Raw genomic sequence first — 6,000 nt, 5'->3', positions numbered from 1 at the left:
CCACATATTATCATGATACATATTCAGGATTGAAGTAATTCATGCTGGCCTTGACTTTTACCCTGTAAATCTACATCCATTAAATGCTTTAGGGAAACAGCTCTACCAATGTTAGTAGGGTTTCAGAGGTGGTTCTCTCTCCCAGAGGAGAGGAGAGGAGAGGAGAGGAGTGTGTTAGGGCGCTACGGTGCTGTTATGGCTGGTTGGCTGATGTAAGAGTTGTGAAAACACCAGTAAGACCTACAGACAGTCAGCGTCAGGTCTGTCTCTCACGGACCATAGGAGACAGAGACCGGGTGGTCCAGCTGTCCTCCATGGCTCTACTGTTACCATGGTAACGTGATGTCTTTATAGATCATGGTCCTGTCTTCTGTTTCATCACTTTCTCCTGTCTTCCAACCCCTCCCTCCCTCCCTCCCTCCCTCCCTCCGTCCCTCCCTCCCTCCCTCCCTCTGTCCCTCCCTCCCTCCCTCCCTCCCTCTGTCCCTCCCTCCCTCCCTCTGTCCCTCCCTCCCTCCCTCCCTCCCTCCCTCCCTCCCTCCCTCCCTCCCTCCCTCCCTCCCTCCCTCCCTCCCTCCCTCCTCCTCCCCTCCCTCCCTCCCTCCCTCCCTCCCTCCCTCTGTCCTCCTCCTCTGTCCCTCCCTCCCTCTGTCCCTCCCTCTGTCCCTCCTCTCCCTCCCTCTGTCCCTCCTCCTCTGTCCCTCCGTCCCTCCGTCCCTCCGTCCCTCCTCCCTCCCTCCCTCCCTCCCTCCCTCCCTCCCTCCCTCCCTCCTCCCTCCCTCCCTCTGTCCCTCCCTCTGTCCCTCCTCTGTCCCTCCCTCCTCCCTCCCTCCCTCCCTCCCTCCCCTCCCTCCCTCCCCTCTGTCCCTCCCTCCCTCCCTCCCTCCCCCTCCAGTGGGATGCGATAACAGAGATGGATCAACAGAACCGGCCTATCCATACCTTCCAGGTGTGTCATGTGATGGAGCCCAACCAGAACAACTGGCTACGGTCCAATTGGATCCAGCGCCAGGAAGCACAGAAGGTAATATATAGTATAATACTAATAATATATAGTATAATATAATAATATACAATATAATAATAATATACAATATAATACTAATAATATATAGTATAATACTAATAATAATATATAGTATAATACTAATAATATATAGTATAATAATAATAATAATATAGTATAATACTAATAATATATAGTATAATAATAATAATATACAGTATAATAAATAATATATACAGTATAATAATAATAATATACATAGTATAATACTAATAATAATATATAGTATAATACTAATAATATATAGTATAATAGTAATAATATATAATATAATACTAATAATATAATATAATACTAATAATATATAGTATAATACTAATAATACTATACTGTATAATACTAATACTAATATACAGTATAATACTAATAATATACAGTATAATACTAATAATCATATACAGTATAATACTAATAATATATAGTATAATACTAATAATATATAGTATAATACTAATAATATACAGTATAATACTAATAATCATATACAGTATAATACTAATAATATATAGTATAATACTAATAATATATAGTATAATAGTAATAATATATAGTATAATAGTAATAATATATAGTATAATACTAATAATATATAGTATAATACTAATACTATACAGTATAATACTAATAATATACAGTATAATACTAATAATATATAGTATAATATAATAATATATATATAATAATAATATAGTATAATACTAATAATATATAGTATAATACTAATAATATACAATATAATATAATACTAATATATATATATATATAATACTATAATAGTATAATACTAATAAATATATTAGTATAATACTAATAATATATAGTATAATACTAATAATATATAGTATAATACTAATAATATATAGTATAATACTAGTAATAATATATAATACTAATAATATATAGTATAATACTAATAATATATAGTATAATACTAATAATATATAGTATAATAGTAATAATATATAGTATAATACTACTAATATATAGTATAATACTAATATAATATAATAATAATAATATACAGTATAATACTAATAATATATTGTATAATACTAATAATATACAATATAATAATATATAGTATAATAGTAATAATATACAGTATAATACTACTAATATATAGTATAATACTAATAATAATATATGTATAATACTAATAATATACAATATAATAATAATAATAATATACAGTATAATAATAATAATAATATATAGTATAATACTAATAATAATATATCAGTATAATACTAATAATATACAATATAATAATAATATACAGTATAATAATAATAATATATAGTATAATAATAATATACAGTATAATACTAATAATATACAATATAATAATAATATACAGTATAATACTATTAATATACAGTATAATACTAATAATTATATACAGTATACTAATAATATATAGGATAATACTAATAATATATAGTATAATACTAATAATATATAGTATAATACTAATAATATATAGTATAATACTAATACTATACAGTATAATACTAATAATATATAGTATAATACTAATAATATACAGTATAATATCTTCGTGGAAAATATATAGTATAATAGCGTAATACTATACATATTAATTTAATGAATGATACAGTATAATACTAATAATAATATACAGTATTTGAACAGTTCTTCGTTTGTGGAACATGAAACCTAATTACAGCCTAATGAATGATCTGGTGAAACTACACAGAGACAGGAACATGAAACCTAATTACAGCCTATCTGGTGAAACTACACAGAGACAGGAACATGAAACCTAATTACAGCCTATCTGGTGAAACTACACAGAGACAGGAACATGAAACCTATTACAGCCTATCTGGTGAAACTACACAGAGACAGGAACATGAAACCTATTACAGCCTATCTGGTGAAACTACACAGAGACAGGAACATGAAACCTATTACAGCCTATCTGGTGAAACTACACAGAGACAGGAACATGAAACCTATTACAGCCTATCTGGTGAAACTACACAGAGACAGGAACATGAAACCTATTACAGCCTATCTGGTGAAACTACACAGAGACAGGAACATGAAACCTATTACAGCCTATCTGGTGAAACTACACAGAGACAGGAACATGAAACCTATTACAGCCTATCTGGTGAAACTACACAGAGACAGGAACATGAAACCTATTACAGCCTATCTGGTGAAACTACACAGAGACAGGAACATGAAACCTATTACAGCCTATCTGGTGAAACTACACAGAGACAGGAACATGAAACCTATTACAGCCTATCTGGTGAAACTACACAGAGACAGGAACATGAAACCTATTACAGCCTATCTGGTGAAACTACACAGAGACAGGAACATGAAACCTATTACAGCCTATCTGGTGAAACTACACAGAGACAGGAACATGAAACCTATTACAGCCTATCTGGTGAAACTACACAGAGACAGGAACATGAAACCTATTACAGCCTATCTGGTGAAACTACACAGAGACAGGAACATGAAACCTATTACAGCCTATCTGGTGAAACTACACAGAGACAGGAACATGAAACCTAATTACAGCCTATCTGGTGAAACTACACAGAGACAGGAACATGAAACCTATTACAGCCTATCTGGTGAAACTACACAGAGACAGGAACATGAAACCTATTACAGCCTATCTGGTGAAACTACACAGAGACAGGAACATGAAACCTATTACAGCCTATCTGGTGAAACTACACAGAGACAGGAACATGAAACCTATTACAGCCTATCTGGTGAAACTACACAGAGACAGGAACATGAAACCTATTACAGCCTATCTGGTGAAACTACACAGAGACAGGAACATGAAACCTATTACAGCCTATCTGGTGAAACTACACAGAGACAGGAACATGAAACCTATTACAGCCTATCTGGTGAAACTACACAGAGACAGGAACATGAAACCTATTACAGCCTATCTGGTGAAACTACACAGAGACAGGAACATGAAACCTATTACAGCCTATCTGGTGAAACTACACAGAGACAGGAACATGAAACCTATTACAGCCTATCTGGTGAAACTACACAGAGACAGGAACATGAAACCTATTACAGCCTATCTGGTGAAACTACACAGAGACAGGAACATGAAACCTATTACAGCCTATCTGGTGAAACTACACAGAGACAGGAACATGAAACCTAATTACAGCCTATCTGGTGAAACTACACAGAGACAGGAACATGAAACCTAATTACAGCCTATCTGGTGAAACTACACAGAGACAGGAACATGAAACCTATTACAGCCTATCTGGTGAAACTACACAGAGACAGGAACATGAAACCTAATTACAGCCTATCTGGTGAAACTACACAGAGACAGGAACATGAAACCTAATTACAGCCTATCTGGTGAAACTACACAGAGACAGGAACATGAAACCTATCTACAGCCTATCAGGAACATGAAACCTACACAGAGACAGGAACATGAAACCTATTACAGCCTATCTGGTGAAACTACACAGAGACAGGAACATGAAACCTAATTACAGCCTATCTGGTGAAACTACACAGAGACAGGAACATGAAACCTATTACAGCCTATCTGGTGAAACTACACAGAGACAGGAACATGAAACCTATTACAGCCTATCTGGTGAAACTACACAGAGACAGGAACATGAAACCTAATTACAGCCTATCTGGTGAAACTACACAGAGACAGGAACATGAAACCTATTACAGCCTATCTGGTGAAACTACACAGAGACAGGAACATGAAACCTATTACAGCCTATCTGGTGAAACTACACAGAGACAGGAACATGAAACCTATTACAGCCTATCTGGTGAACACTACACAGAGACAGGAACATGAAACCTATTACAGCCTATCTGGTGAAACTACACAGAGACAGGAACATGAAACCTATTACAGCCTATCTGGTGAAACTACACAGAGACAGGAACATGAAACCTATTACAGCCTATCTGGTGAACACTACACAGAGACAGGAACATGAAACCTATTACAGCCTATCTGGTGAACACTACACAGAGACAGGAACATGAAACCTATTACAGCCTATCTGGTGAAACTACACAGAGACAGGAACATGAAACCTATTACAGCCTATCTGGTGAACACTACACAGAGACAGGAACATGAAACCTAATTACAGCCTATCTGGTGAAACTACACAGAGACAGGAACATGAAACCTAATTACAGCCTATCTGGTGAAACTACACAGAGACAGGAACATGAAACCTATTACAGCCTATCTGGTGAACACTACACAGAGACAGGAACATGAAACCTATTACAGCCTATCTGGTGAACACTACACAGAGACAGGAACATGAAACCTATTACAGCCTATCTGGTGAAACTACACAGAGACAGGAACATGAAACCTATTACAGCCTATCTGGTGAACACTACACAGAGACAGGAACATGAAACCTATTACAGCCTATCTGGTGAAACTACACAGAGACAGGAACATGAAACCTAATTACAGCCTATCTGGTGAAACTACACAGAGACAGGAACGTGAAACCTATTACAGCCTATCTGGTGAAACTACACAGAGACAGGAACATGAAACCTATTACAGCCTATCTGGTGAAACTACACAGAGACAGGAACATGAAACCTATTACAGCCTATCTGGTGAAACTACACAGAGACAGGAACATGAAACCTATTACAGCCTATCTGGTGAAACTACACAGAGACAGGAACATGAAACCTAATTACAGCCTATCTGGTAAAACTACACAGAGACAGGAACATGAAACCTATTACAGCCTATCTGGTAAAACTACACAGAGACAGGAACATGAAACCTAATTACAGCCTATCTGGTGAAACTACACAGAGACAGGAACATGAAACCTATTACAGCCTATCTGGTGAAACTACACAGAGACAGGAACATGAAACCTAAT

General features: G+C 35.9%; 1 pseudogene; it reads left to right on the top strand.

Annotated features, from left to right (window-relative positions):
- The first annotated feature begins 889 nt into the window (after positions 1 to 889).
- LOC127925980 (ephrin type-A receptor 6-like) overlaps positions 890 to 6,000 on the top strand; it is a 115,078-nt pseudogene continuing 109,967 nt past the window's right edge.

This window comes from Oncorhynchus keta, unplaced genomic scaffold (genome assembly GCF_023373465.1).
Source record: "Oncorhynchus keta strain PuntledgeMale-10-30-2019 unplaced genomic scaffold, Oket_V2 Un_contig_6537_pilon_pilon, whole genome shotgun sequence".
NCBI classification, from domain to species: domain Eukaryota; kingdom Metazoa; phylum Chordata; class Actinopteri; order Salmoniformes; family Salmonidae; genus Oncorhynchus; species Oncorhynchus keta.
This window is presented reverse-complemented; position numbering and strand designations above follow the sequence as displayed.